Here is a 15,115-nt window from a genome sequence, read left to right as displayed (position 1 = left end):
ACGTCAAGGCAGTGCAGGGAAAACAGGTTCGTCTGGAATGGACTGACACATCTGGGGGACTCTTGGAACGGTGGCATGACCCTGGAGTTCCTCTCGCCTTTCCTGTGGAGAGCGCCTCCTCTTGAGATGCGACGGGAACGCCGGGAATTCTTTCCCTACAAAACAGGGAAAGGATCCCTCATCTCGAGCTAGGAGGCGGAAACGGGGCTCCCCTGGATGTGTGCGGGACACCACGTGCTTCCTCTCGAGTGGAGACGGGTATGTCGGGGAACTTCTTGAGTTGCAGCAAGGGTGTGAAAGACCCTTTGGAAGTTCCAGTGGTTAGACGTGATTGGCCTCGAGAAGCCTCAGCGGAAATGGGCCTCATCTCGCCTGGAGGGCAAAACCTCCTGGATTTTCTCGAGTTGCGGCAGGTGCTCTCGACTTACGACGGGGACCTCAGGGACCCGCTCTGGTGGCCTCAGGAAAGGCCAGTCCCCATGCGAGTTCCTCGGGGGCCTCTCGGGATTCCTCTCCCGTCGATGCCGGGGCCTAAGACCTTGTGTGGAGTCGGGGCCGGAACCTGAGGATTCCTCTCCAGTGCTGACATGGATCTTGGGGTACTTCTGGAGTCTCCCCAGGGGAGTCAGTCCTCGTCTCGAATGCGGGCATGCACTTGCGCTTTCCTCCAGAGCGGTAGCAGCAGTGTCACGCAGTCCGCCGAGTGGATCAAAGGATCTATGGTTTTCCCTCGAGTCTTTCCCACGAGGCTTTCCCACGAGGCTTTCCCACAGGGCTGTCCCACGTGCACACGTGGTGGGAGTCGATCCTCGGCTTGAACGTCAAGGCAGTGCAGCGAAAACAGGTTCGTCTGGAATGGACTGACACATCTGGGGGACTCTTGGAATGGTGGCATGACCCTGGAGTTCCTCTCGCCTTTCCTGTGGAGAGCGCCTCCTCTTGAGATGCGACGGGAACGCCGGGAATTCTTTCCCTATGAAACAGGGAAAGGATCCCTCATCTCGAGCTAGGAGGCGGAAACGGGGCTCCCCTGGATGTGTGCGGGACCCCACGTGCTTCCTCTCGAGTGCAGACGGGTATGTCGGGGAACTTCTTGAGTTGCAGCAAGGGTGTGAAGGACCCTTTGGAAGTTCCAGTGGTTAAATGTGATTGGCCTCGAGATGCCTCAGCGGAAATGGGCCTCATCTCGCCTGGAGGGCAATTCCTCCTGGATTTTCTCGAGTTGGGGCAGGTGCTCTCGACTTACGACGGGGACCTCAGGGACCCGCTCTGGTGGCCTCAGGAAAGGCCAGTCCCCATGCGAGTTCCTCGGGGGAATATCGGGATTCCTCTCCCGTCGATGCCGGGGCCTAAGACCTTGTGTGGAGTCGGGGCCGGAACCTGAGGATTCCTCTCCAGTGCTGACATGGATCTTGGGGTACTTCTGGAGTCTCCCCAGGGGAGTCAGTCCTCGTCTCGAATGCGGGCATGCACTTGCGCTTTCCTCCAGAGCGGTAGCAGCAGTGTCACGCAGTCCGCCGCATGGATCAAAGGATCTATGGTTTTCCCTCGAGTCTTTCCCACGAGGCTTTCCCACAGGGCTGTCCCACGTGCACACGTGGTGGGAGTCGATCCTCGGCTTGAACGTCAAGGCAGTGCAGGGAAAACAGGTTCCTCTGGAATGGACTGACACATCTGGGGGACTCTTGGAATGGTGGCATGACCCTGGAGTTCCTCTCGCCTTTCCTGTGGAGAGCGCCTCCTCTTGAGATGCGACGGGAACGCCGGGAATTCTTTCCCTATGAAACAGGGAAAGGATTCCTCATCTCGAGCTAGGAGGCGGAAACGGGGCTCCCCTCGATGTGTGCGGGACCCCACGTGCTTCCCCTCGAGTGGAGACGGGTATGTCGGGGAACTTCTTGAGTTGCAGCAAGGGTGTGAAGGACCCTTTGGAACTTCCAGTGGTTAGATGTGATTGGCCTCGAGAAGCCTCAGCGGAAATGGGCCTCATCTCGCCTGGAGGGCAAAACCTCCTGGATTTACTCGAGTTGCGGCAGGTGCTCTCGACTTACGACGGGGACCTCAGGGACCCGCTCTGGTGGCCTCAGGAAAGGCCAGTCCCCATGCGAGTTCCTCGGGGGCTTCTCGGGATTCCTCTCCCGTCGATGCCGGGGCCTAAGACCTTGAGTGGAGTCGGGGCCGGAACCTGAGGATTCCTCTCCAGTGCTGACATGGATCTTGGGGTACTTCTGGAGTCTCCCCAGGGGAGTCAGTCCTCGTCTCGAATGCGGGCATGCACTTGCGCTTTCCTCCAGAGCGGTAGCAGCAGTGTCACGCAGTCCGCCGCGTGGATCAAAGGATCTATGGTTTTCCCTCGAGTCTTTCCCACGAGGCTTTCCCAAGAGGCTTTCCCACAGGGCTGTCCCACGTGCACACGTGGTGGGAGTCGATCCTCGGCTTGAACGTCAAGGCAGTGCAGGGAAAACAGGTTCGTCTGGAATGGACTGACACATCTGGGGGACTCTTGGAACGGTGGCATGACCCTGGAGTTCCTCTCGCCTTTCCTGTGGAGAGCGCCTCCTCTTGAGATGCGACGGGAACGCCGGGAATTCTTTCCCTACAAAACAGGGAAAGGATCCCTCATCTCGAGCTAGGAGGCGGAAACGGGGCTCCCCTGGATGTGTGCGGGACACCACGTGCTTCCTCTCGAGTGGAGACGGGTATGTCGGGGAACTTCTTGAGTTGCAGCAAGGGTGTGAAAGACCCTTTGGAAGTTCCAGTGGTTAGACGTGATTGGCCTCGAGAAGCCTCAGCGGAAATGGGCCTCATCTCGCCTGGAGGGCAAAACCTCCTGGATTTTCTCGAGTTGCGGCAGGTGCTCTCGACTTACGACGGGGACCTCAGGGACCCGCTCTGGTGGCCTCAGGAAAGGCCAGTCCCCATGCGAGTTCCTCGGGGGCCTCTCGGGATTCCTCTCCCGTCGATGCCGGGGCCTAAGACCTTGTGTGGAGTCGGGGCCGGAACCTGAGGATTCCTCTCCAGTGCTGACATGGATCTTGGGGTACTTCTGGAGTCTCCCCAGGGGAGTCAGTCCTCGTCTCGAATGCGGGCATGCACTTGCGCTTTCCTCCAGAGCGGTAGCAGCAGTGTCACGCAGTCCGCCGAGTGGATCAAAGGATCTATGGTTTTCCCTCGAGTCTTTCCCACGAGGCTTTCCCACGAGGCTTTCCCACAGGGCTGTCCCACGTGCACACGTGGTGGGAGTCGATCCTCGGCTTGAACGTCAAGGCAGTGCAGCGAAAACAGGTTCGTCTGGAATGGACTGACACATCTGGGGGACTCTTGGAATGGTGGCATGACCCTGGAGTTCCTCTCGCCTTTCCTGTGGAGAGCGCCTCCTCTTGAGATGCGACGGGAACGCCGGGAATTTTTTCCCTACGAAACAGGGAAAGGATCCCTCATCTCGAGCTAGGAGGCGGAAACGGGGCTCCCCTGGATGTGTGCGGGACCCCACGTGCTTCCTCTCGAGTGCAGACGGGTATGTCGGGGAACTTCTTGAGTTGCAGCAAGGGTGTGAAGGACCCTTTGGAAGTTCCAGTGGTTAGATGTGATTGGCCTCGAGATGCCTCAGCGGAAATGGGCCTCATCTCGCCTGGAGGGCAATTCCTCCTGGATTTTCTCGAGTTGGGGCAGGTGCTCTCGACTTACGACGGGGACCTCAGGGACCCGCTCTGGTGGCCTCAGGAAAGGCCAGTCCCCATGCGAGTTCCTCGGGGGAATATCGGGATTCCTCTCCCGTCGATGCCGGGGCCTAAGACCTTGTGTGGAGTCGGGGCCGGAACCTGAGGATTCCTCTCCAGTGCTGACATGGATCTTGGGGTACTTCTGGAGTCTCCCCAGGGGAGTCAGTCCTCGTCTCGAATGCGGGCATGCACTTGCGCTTTCCTCCAGAGCGGTAGCAGCAGTGTCACGCAGTCCGCCGCATGGATCAAAGGATCTATGGTTTTCCCTCGAGTCTTTCCCACGAGGCTTTCCCACAGGGCTGTCCCACGTGCACACGTGGTGGGAGTCGATCCTCGGCTTGAACGTCAAGGCAGTGCAGGGAAAACAGGTTCCTCTGGAATGGACTGACACATCTGGGGGACTCTTGGAATGGTGGCATGACCCTGGAGTTCCTCTCGCCTTTCCTGTGGAGAGCGCCTCCTCTTGAGATGCGACGGGAACGCCGGGAATTCTTTCCCTATGAAACAGGGAAAGGATCCCTCATCTCGAGCTAGGAGGCGGAAACGGGGCTCCCCTCGATGTGTGCGGGACACCATGTGCTTCCCCTCGAGTGGAGACGGGTATGTCGGGGAACTTCTTGAGTTGCAGCAAGGGTGTGAAGGACCCTTTGGAACTTCCAGTGGTTAGATGTGATTGGCCTCGAGAAGCCTCAGCGGAAATGGGCCTCATCTCGCCTGGAGGGCAAAACCTCCTGGATTTACTCGAGTTGCGGCAGGTGCTCTCGACTTACGACGGGGACCTCAGGGACCCGCTCTGGTGGCCTCAGGAAAGGCCAGTCCCCATGCGAGTTCCTCGGGGGCTTCTCGGGATTCCTCTCCCGTCGATGCCGGGGCCTAAGACCTTGTGTGGAGTCGGGGCCGGAACCTGAGGATTCCTCTCCAGTGCTGACATGGATCTTGGGGTACTTCTGGAGTCTCCCCAGGGGAGTCAGTCCTCGTCTCGAATGCGGGCATGCACTTGCGCTTTCCTCCAGAGCGGTAGCAGCAGTGTCACGCAGTCCGCCGCGTGGATCAAAGGATCTATGGTTTTCCCTCGAGTCTTTCCCACGAGGCTTTCCCAAGAGGCTTTCCCACAGGGCTGTCCCACGTGCACACGTGGTGGGAGTCGATCCTCGGCTTGAACGTCAAGGCAGTGCAGGGAAAACAGGTTCCTCTGGAATGGACTGACACATCTGGGGGACTCTTGGAATGGTGGCACGACCCTGGAGTTCCTCTCGCCTTTCCTGTGGAGAGCGCCGCCTCTTGAGATGCGACGGGAACGCCGGGAATTTTTTCCCTACGAAACAGGGAAAGGATCCCTCATCTCGAGCTAGGAGGCGGAAACGGGGCTCCCCTGGATGTGTGCGGGACCCTACGTGCTTCCTCTCGAGTGCAGACGGGTATGTCGGGGAACTTCTTGAGTTGCAGCAAGGGTGTGAAGGACCCTTTGGAAATTCCAGTGTTTAGACGTGATTAGCCTCGAGAAGTCTCAGCGGAAATGAGCCTCATCTCGCCTGGAGGGCAAAAGCTCCTGGATTTTCTCGAGTTGCGGCAGGTGATCTCGACTTACGACGGGGACCTCAGGGACCCGCTCTGGTGGCTTCAGGAAAAGCCAGTCCCCATGCGAGTTCCTCGGGGGCCTCTCGGGATCCCTCTCCCGTCGATGCCGGGGCCTAAGACCTTGTGTGGAGTCAGGGCCATAACCTGAGGATTCCTCTCCAGTGCTGACGTGGATCTTGGGGTACTTCTGGAGTCTCCCCAGGGGAGTCAGTCCTCGTCTCGAATGCGGGCATGCACTTGCGCTTTCCTCCAGAGCGGTAGCAGCAGTGTCACGCAGTCCGCCGCGTGGATCAAAGGATCTATGGTTTTCCCTCGAGTCTTTCCCACGAGGCTTTCCCACAGGGCTGTCCCACGTGCACACGTGGTGGGAGTCGATCCTCGGCTTGAACGTCACGGCAGTGCAGGGAAAACAGGTTCCTCTGGAATGGACTGACACATCTGGGGGACTCTTGGAATGGTGGCATGACCCTGGAGTTCCTCTCGCCTTTCCTGTGGAGAGCGCCTCCTCTTGAGATGCGACGGGAACGCCGGGAATTCTTTCCCTACGAAACAGGGAAAGGATCCCTCATCTCGAGCTAGGAGGCGGAAACGGGGCTCCCCTGGATGTGTGCGGGAACCCACGTGCTTCCTCTCGAGTGGAGACGGGTATGTCGGGGAAGTTCTTGAGTTGCAGCAAGGGTGTAAAGGACCCTTTGGAAGTTCCAGTGGTTAGACGTGATTGGCCTCGAGAAGCCTCAGCGGAAATGGGCCTCATCTCGCCTGGAGGGCAAAACCTCCTGGATTTTCTCGAGTTGCGGCAGGTGCTCTCGACTTACGACGGGGACCTCAGGGACCCGCTCTGGTGGCCTCAGGAAAGGCCAGTACCCATGCGAGTTCCTCGGGGGCCTCTCGGGATTCTTCTCCCGTCGATGCCGGGGCCTAAGACCTTGTGTGGAGTCGGGGCCGGAACCTGAGGATTCCTCTCCAGTGCTGCCATGGATCTTGGGGTACTTCTGGAGTCTCCCCAGGGGAGTCAGTCCTCGTCTCGAATGCGGGCATGCACTTGCGCTTTCCTCCAGAGCGGTAGCAGCAGTGTCACGCAGTCCGCCGCGTGGATCAAAGGATCTAAGGTTTTCCCTCGAGTCTTTCCCACGAGGCTTTCCCACAGGGCTGTCCCACGTGCACACGGGTGGGAGTCGATCCTTGGCTTGAACGTCAAGGCAGTGCAGGGAAAACAGGTTCCTCTGGAAAGGACTGACACATCTGGTGGACTCTTGGAATGCTGTCTCGACCCTGGAGTTCCTCTCGCCTTTCCTGTGGAGAGCGCCTCCTCTTGAGATGCGACGGGAACGCCGGGAATTCTTTCCCTACGAAACAGGGAAAGGATCCCTCATCTCGAGCTAGGAGGTTGAAACGGGGCTCCCCTGGATGTGTGCGGGACCGCACGTGCTTCCTCTCGAGTGGAGACGGGTATGTCGGGGAACTTCTTGAGTTGCAGCAAGGGTGTGAAGGACCCTTTGGAAGTTCCAGTGGTTAGATGTGATTGGCCTCGAGAAGCCTCAGCGGAAATGGGCCTCATCTCGCCTGGAGGGCAAAACCTCCTGGATTTTCTCGAGTTGCGGCAGGTGCTCTCGACTTACGACGGGGACCTCAGGGAACCGCTCTGGTGGCCTCAGGAAAGGCCAGTCCCCATGCGAGTTCCTCGGGGGCCTCTCGGGATTCCTCTCCCGTCGATGCCAGGGCCTAAGACCTTGTGTGGAGTCAGGGCCGGAACCTGAGGATTCCTCTCCAGTGCTGACATGGATCTTGGGGTACTTCTGGAGTCTCCCCAGGGGAGTCAGTCCTCGTCTCGAATGCATGCATGCACTTGCGCTTTCCTCCAGAGCGGTAGCAGCAGTGTCACTCAGTCCGCCGCGTGGATCAAGGATCTATGGTTCTCCCTCGAGTCTTTCCCACGAGGCTTTCCCACGAGGCTTTCCCACAGGGCTGTCCCACGTGCACACGTGGTGGGAGTCTATCCTCGGCTTGAACGTCAAGGCAGTGCAGGGAAAACAGGTTCCTCTGGAATGGACTGATACATCTGGGGGACTCTTGGAATGGTGGCACGACCCTGGAGTTCCTCTCGCCTTTCCTGTGGAGAGCGCCTCCTCTTGAGATGCGACGGGAACGCCGGGAATTTTTTCCCTACGAAACAGGGAAAGGATCCCTCATCTCGAGCTAGGAGGCGGAAACGGGGCTCCCCTGGATGTGTGCGGGACCCTCAGTGCTTCCTCTCGAGTGGAGACGGGTATGTCGGGGAACTTCTTGAGTTGCAGCAAGGGTGTGAAGGACCCTTTGGAAGTTCCAGTGTTTAGACGTGATTAGCCTCGAGAAGCCTCAGCGGAAATGAGCCTCATCTCGCCTGGAGGGCAAAAGCTCCTGGATTTTCTCGAGTTGCGGCAGGTGATCTCGACTTACGACGGGGACCTCAGGGACCCGCTCTGGTGGCCTCAGGAAAAGCCAGTCCCCATGCGAGTTCCTCGGGGGCCTCTCGGGATCCCTCTCCCGTCGATGCCGGGGCCTAAGACTTTGTGTGGAGTCGGGGCCGGAACCTGAGGATTCCTCTCCAGTGCTGACATGGATCTTGGGGTACTTCTGGAGTCTCCCCAGGGGAGTCAGTCCTCGTCTCGAATACGGGCATGCATTGCGCTTTCCTCCAGAGCGTTAGCAGCAGTGTCACGCAGTCCGCCGCGTTGATCAAAGGATGTTTGGTTTTCCCTCGAGTCTTTCCCACGAGGCTTTCCCACGAGGCTTTCCCACAGGGCTGTCCCACGTGCACACGTGGTGGGAGTCGATCCTCGGCTTGAACGTCAAGGCAGTGCAGGGAAAACAGGTTCCTCTGGAATGGACTGACACATCTGGGGGACTCTTGGAATGGTGGCACGACCCTGGAGTTCCTCTCGCCTTTCCTGTGGAGAGCGCCTCCTCTTGAGATGCGACGGGAACGCCGGGGATTCTTTCCCTACGAAACAGGTAAAGGATCCCTCATCTCGAGCTAGGAGGTGGAAACGGGGCTCCCCTGGATGTGTGCGGGACACCACGTGCTTCCTCTCGAGTGGAGACAGGTATGTCGGGGAACTTCTTGAGTTGCAGCAAGGGTGTGAAGGACCCTTTGGAAGTTCCAGTGGTTAGATGTGATTGGCCTCGAGAAGCCTCAGCGGAAATGGGCCTCATCTCGCCTGGAGGGCAAAAGCTCCTGGATTTTCTCGAGTTGCGGCAGGTGCTCTCGACTTACGACGGGGACCTCAGGGACCCGCTCTGGTGGCCTCAGGAAAGGCCAGTCCCCATGCGAGCTCCTCGGGGGCCTCTCGGGATTCCTCTCCCGTCGATGCCGGGGCCTAAGGCCTTGTGTGGAGTCGGGGCCGGAACCTGAGGATTCCTCTCCAGTGCTGACATGGATCTTGGGGTACTTCTGGAGTCTCCCCAGGGGAGTCAGTCCTCGTCTCGAATGCGGGCATGCACTTGCGCTTTCCTCCAGAGCGGTAGCAGCAGTGTCACGCAGTCCGCCGCGTGGATCAAAGGATCTATGGTTTTCCCTCGAGTCTTTCCAACGAGGCTTTCCCACGAGGCTTTCCCACAGGGCTGTCCCACGTGCACACGTGGTGGGAGTCGATCCTCGGCTTGAACGTCAAGGCAGTGCAGGGAAAACAGGTTGCTCTGGAATGGACTGACACATCTGGGGGACTCTTGGAATGGTGGCATGACCCTGGAGTTCCTCTCGCCTTTCCTGTGGAGAGCGCCTCCTCTTGAGATGCGACGGGAACGCCGGGAATTCTTTCCCTACGAAAGAGGGAAAGGATCCCTCATCTCGAGCTAGGAGGCGGAAGCGGGGCTCCCCTGGATGTGTGCGGGACACCACGTGCTTCCTCTCGAGTGCAGACGGGTATGTCGGGGAACTTCTTGAGTTGCAGCAAGGGTGTGAAGGACCCTTTGGAAGTTCCAGTGGTTAGACGTGATTGGCCTCGAGAAGCCTCAGCGGAAATGGGCCTCATCTCGCCTGGAGGGCAAAACCTCCTGGATTTTCTCGAGTTGCGGCAGGTGCTCTCGACTTACGACGGGGACCTCAGGGAACCGCTCTGGTGGCCTCAGGAAAGGCCAGTCCCCATGCGAGTTCCTCGGGGGCGTCTCGGTATTCCTCTCCCGTCGATGCCGGGGCCTAAGACCTTGTGTGGAGTCGGGGCCGGAACCTGAGGATTTCTCTCCAGTGCTGACATGGATCTTGGGGTACTTCTGGAGTCTCCCCAGGGGAGTCAGTCCTCGTCTCGAATGCGGGCATGCACTTGCGCTTTCCTCCAGAGCGGTAGCATCAGTGTCACGCAGTCCGCCGCGTGGATCAAAGGATCTATGTTTTTCCCTCGAGTCTTTCCCACGAGGCTTTCCCACGAGGCTTTCCCACAGGGCTGTCCCACGTGCACACGTGGTGGGAGTCGATCCTCGGCTTGAACGTCAAGGCAGTGCAGGGAAAACAGGTTCCTCTGGAATGGACTGACACATCTGGGGGACTCTTGGAATGGTGGCACGACCCTGGAGTTCCTCTCGCCTTTCCTGTGGAGAGCGCCTCCTCTTGAGATGCGACGGGAACGCCGGGAATTCTTTCCCTACGAAACAGGGAAAGGATCCCTCATCTCGAGCTAGGAGGCGGAAACGGGGCTCCCCTGGATGTGTGCGGGACCCCACGTGCTTCCTCTCGAGTGGAGACGGGTATGTCGGGGAACTTCTTGAGTTGCAGCAAGGGTGGAAGGACCCTTTGGAAGTTCCAGTGGTTAGACGTGATTAGCCTCGAGAAGCCTCAGCGGAAATGGGCCTCATCTCGCCTGGAGGGCAAAACCTCCTGGATTTTCTCGAGTTGCGGCAGGTGCTCTCGACTTACGACGGGGACCTCAGGGACCCGCTCTGGTGGCCTCAGGAAAGGCCAGTCCCCATGCGAGTTCCTCGGGGGCCTCTCGGGATTCCTCTCCCGTCGATGCCGGGGCCTAAGGCCTTGTGTGGAGTCGGGGCTGGAACCTGAGGATTCCTCTCGAGTGCTGACATGGATCTTGGGGTACTTCTGGAGTCTCCCCAGGGGAGTCAGTCCTCGTCTCGAATGCGGGCATGCACTTGCGCTTTCCTCCAGAGAGGTAGCAGCAGTGGCACGCAGTCCGCCGCGTGGATCAAAAGATCTATGGTTTTCCCTCGAGTCTTTCCCACGAGGCTTTCCCACGAGGCTTTCCCACAGGGCTGTCCCACGTGCACACGTGGTGGGAGTCGATCCTCGGCTTGAACGTCAAGGCAGTGCAGGGAAAACAGGTTCCTCTGGAATGGACTGACACATCTGGGGGACTCTTGGAATGGTGTCACGACCCTGGAGTTCCTCTCGCATTTCCTGTGGAGAGCGCCTCCTCTTGAGATGCGACGGGAACGCCGGGAATTCTTTCCCTACGAAACAGGGAAAGGATCCCTCATCTTGAGCTACGAGGCGGCAACGGGTTCCCCAGGATGTGTGCGGGACCCCACGTGCTTCCTCTCGAGTGGAGACGGGTATGTCGGGGAACTTCTTGAGGTGCAGCAATGGTGTGAAGGACTCTTTGGAAGTTCCAGTGGTTAGATGTGATTGGCCTCGAGAAGCCTCAGCGGAAATGGGCCTCATCTCGCCTGGAGGGCAAAACCTCCTGGATTTTCTCGAGTTGCGGCAGGTGCTCTCGACTTACGACGGGGACCTCAGGGACCCGCTCTGGTGGCCTCAGGAAAGGCCAGTCCCCATGCGAGTTCCTCGGGGGCCTCTCGGGTTTCCTCTCCCGTCGATGCCGGGGCCTAAGACCATGTGTGGAGTCGGGGCGGGAACCTGAGGATTCCTCTCCAGTGCTGACATGGATCTTGGGGTACGTCTGGAGTCTCCCCAGGGGTGTCAGTCCTCGTCTCGAATGCGGGCATGCATTGCGCTTTCCTCAAGAGCGGTAGCAGCAGTGTCACGCAGTCCGCCGCGTGGATCAAAGGATCTATGGTTTTCCCTCGAGTCTTTCCCACGAGGCTTTCCCACGAGGCTTTCCCACAGGGCTTTCCCACGTGCACACGTGGTGGGAGTCGATCCTCTGCTTGAACGTCAAGGCAGTGCAGGGAAAACAGGTTCCTCTGGAATGGACTGACACATCTGGGGGACTCTTGGAATGGTGGCACGACCCTGGAGTTCCTCTCGCCTTTCCTGTGGAGAGCGCCTCCTCTTGAGATGCGACGGGAACGCCGGGAATTCTTTCCCTACGAAACAGGGAAAGGATCCCTCATCTCGAGCTAGGAGGCGGAAACGGGGCTCCCCTGGATGTGTGCGGGACACCACGTGCTTCCTCTCGAGTGCAGACGGGTATGTCGGGGAACTTCTTGAGTTGCAGCAATAGTTTGAAGGACCCTTTGGCAGTTCCAGTGGTTAGATGTGATTGGCCTCGAGAAGCCTCAGCGGAAATGGGCCTCGTCTCGTCTGGAGGGCAAAACCTCCTGGATTTTCTCGAGTTGGGGCAGGTGCTCTCGACTTACGACGGGGACCTCAGGGAACCGCTCTGGTGGCCTCAGGAAAGGCCAGTCCCCATGCGAGTTCCTCGGGGGCCTCTCGGATTCCTCTCCCGTCGATGCCGGGGCCTAAGACCTTGTGTGGAGTCGGGGCCGGAACCTGAGGATTCCTCTCTAGTGCTGACATGGATCTTGGGGTACTTCTGGAGTCTCCCCAGGGGAGTCAGTCCTCGTCTCGAATGCGGGCATGCACTTGCGCTTTCCTCCAGAGCGGTAGCAGCAGTGTCACGCAGTCCGCCGCGTGGATCAAAGGATCTATGGTTTTCCCTCGAGTCTTTCCCACGAGGCTTTCCCACGAGGCTTTCCCACAGGGCTGTCCCACGTGCACACGTGGTGGGAGTCGATCCTCGGCTTGAACGTCAAGCAGTGCAGGGAAAACAGGTTCCTCTGGAATGGACTGACACATCTGGGGGACTCTTGGAATGGTGGCACGACCCTGGAGTTCCTCTCGCCTTTCCTGTGGAGAGCGCCTCCTCTTGAGATGCGACGGGAACGCCGGGAATTCTTTCCCTACGAAACAGGGAAAGGATCCCTCATCTCGAGCTAGGAGGCGCAAACGGGGCTCCCCTGGATGTGTGCGGGACACCACGTGCTTCCTCTCGAGTGCAGACTGGTATGTCGGGGAACTTCTTGAGTTGCAACAATGGTGGGAAGGACCCTTTGGCAGTTCCAGTGGTTAGATGTGATTGGCCTCGAGAAGCCTCAGCGGAAATGGGCCTCATCTCGCCTGGAGGGCAAAACCTCCTGGATTTTCTCGAGTTGCGGCAGGTGCTCTCGACTTACGACGGGGACCTCAGGGAACCGCTCTGGTGGCCTCAGGAAAGGCCAGTCCCCATGCGAGTTCCTCGGGGGCCTCTCGGGATTCCTCTCCCGTCGATGCCGGGGCCTAAGACCTTGTGTGGAATCGGGGCCGGAACCTGAGGATTCCTCTCCAGTGCTGACATGGATCTTGGGGTACTTCTGGAGTCTCCCCAGGGGAGTCAGTCCTCGTCTCGAATGCGGGCATGCACTTGCGCTTTCCTCCAGAGCGGTAGCAGCAGTGTCACGCAGTCCGCCGCGTGGATCAAAGGATCTATGGTTTTCCCTCGAGTCTTTCCCACGAGGCTTTCCCACGAGGCTTTCCCACAGGGCTGTCCCACGTGCACACGTGGTGGGAGTCGATCCTCGGCTTGAACGTCAAGGCAGTGCAGGGAAAACAGGTTCCTCTGGAATGGACTGACACATCTGGGGGACTCTTGGAATGGTGTCACGACCCTGGAGTTCCTCTCCCCTTTCCTGTGGAGAGCGCCTCCTCTTGAGATGCGACGGGAACGCCGGGAATTCTTTCCCTACGAAACAGGGAAAGGATCCCTCATCTCGAGCTAGGAGGCGGAAACGGGGCTCCCCTGGATGTGTGCGGGACCCCACGTGCTTCCTCTCGAGTGGAGACGGGTATGTCGGGGAACTTCTTGAGTTGCAGCAATGGTGTGAAGGACCCTTTGGAAGTTCCAGTGGTTAGATGTGATTAGCCTCGAGAAGCCTCAGAGGAAATGGGCCTCATCTCGCCTGGAGGGCAAAACCTCCTGGATTTTCTCGAGTTGCGGCAGGTGCTCTCGACTTACGACGGGGACCTCAGGGACCCGCTCTGATGGCCTCAGGACAGGCCAGTCCGCATGCGAGTTCCTCGGGGGCCTCTCGGGATTCCTCTCCCGTCGATGCCGGGGCCTAAGACCTTGTGTGGATTCGGGGCCGGAACCTGAGGATTCCTCTGCAGTGCTGACATGGATCTTGGGGTACGTCTGGAGTCTCCCCAGGGGAGTCAGTCCTCGTCTCGAATGCGGGCATGCACTTGCGCTTTCCTCCAGAGTGGTAGCAGCAGTGTCACGCAGTCCGCCGCGTGGATCAAAGGATCTATGGTTTTCCCTCGAGTCTTTCCCACGAGGCTTTCCCACGAGGCTTTCCCACAGGGCTGTCCCACGTGCACACGAGGTGGGAGTCGATCCTCGGCTTGAACGTCAAGGCAGTTCAGGGAAAACAGGTTCCTCTGGAATGGACTGACACATCTGGGGGACTCTTGGAATGGTGGCACGACCCTGGAGTTCCTCTCGCCTTTCCTGTGGAGAGCGCCTCCTCTTGAGATGCGACGGGAACGCCGGGAATTCTTTCCCTACGAAACAGGGAAAGGATCCCTCATCTCGAGCTAGGAGGCGGAAACGGGGCTCCCCTGGATGTGTGCGGGACCCCACGTGCTTCCTCTCGAGTGCAGACGGTTATGTCGGGGAACTTCTTGAGTTGCAGCAATGGTGTGAAGGACCCTTTGGCAGTTCCAGTGGTTAGATGTGATTGGCCTCGAGAAGCCTCAGCGGAAATGGGCCTCATCTCGCCTGGAGGGCAAAACCTCCTGGATTTTCTCGAGTTGCGGCAGGTGCTCTCGACTTACGACGGGGACCTCAGGGACCCGCTCTGGTGGCCTCAGGAAAGGCCAGTCCCCATGCGAGTCCCTCGGGGGCGTCTCGGGATTCCTCTCCCGTCGATGCCGGGGCCTAAGACCTTGTGTGGAGTCGGGGCCGGAACCTGAGGATTCCTCTCCAGTGCTGACATGGATCTTGGGGTACGTCTGGAGTCTCCCCAGGGGAGTCAGTCCTCGTCTCGAATTCGGGCATGCACTTGCGCTTTCCTCCAGAGCGGTAGCAGCAGTGTCACGCAGTCCGCCGCGTGGATCAAAGGATCTATGGTTTTCCCTCGAGTCTTTCCCACGAGGCTTTCCCACGAGGCTTTCCCACAGGGCTGTCCCACGTGCACACGAGGTGGGAGTCGATCCTCGGCTTGAACGTCAAGGCAGTGCAGGGAAAACAGGTTCCTCTGGAATGGACTGACACATCTGGGGGACTCTTGGAATGGTGGCACGACCCTGGAGTTCCTCTCGCCTTTCCTGTGGAGAGCGCCTCCTCTTGAGATGCGACGGGAACGCCGGGAATTCTTTCCCTACGAAACAGGGAAAGGATCCCTCATCTCGAGCTAGGAGGCGGAAACGGGGCTCCCCTGGATGTGTGCGGGACCCACGTGCTTCCTCTCGAGTGGAGACGGGTATGTCGGGGAACTTCTTGAGTTGCAGCAAGGGTGTGAAGGACCCTTTGGAAGTTCCAGTGGTTAGACATGATTAGCCTCGAGAAGCCTCAGCGGAAATGGGCCTCATCTCGCCTGGAGGGCAAAACCTCCTGGATTTTCTCGAGTTGCGGCAGGTGCTCTCGACTTACGACGGGGACCTCAGGGACCCGCTC

The sequence above is a fragment of the Ovis canadensis genome, chromosome 4 (assembly GCF_042477335.2).
Source record: "Ovis canadensis isolate MfBH-ARS-UI-01 breed Bighorn chromosome 4, ARS-UI_OviCan_v2, whole genome shotgun sequence".
NCBI classification, from domain to species: domain Eukaryota; kingdom Metazoa; phylum Chordata; class Mammalia; order Artiodactyla; family Bovidae; genus Ovis; species Ovis canadensis.
Note: the sequence above shows the minus strand (reverse complement) of the source record.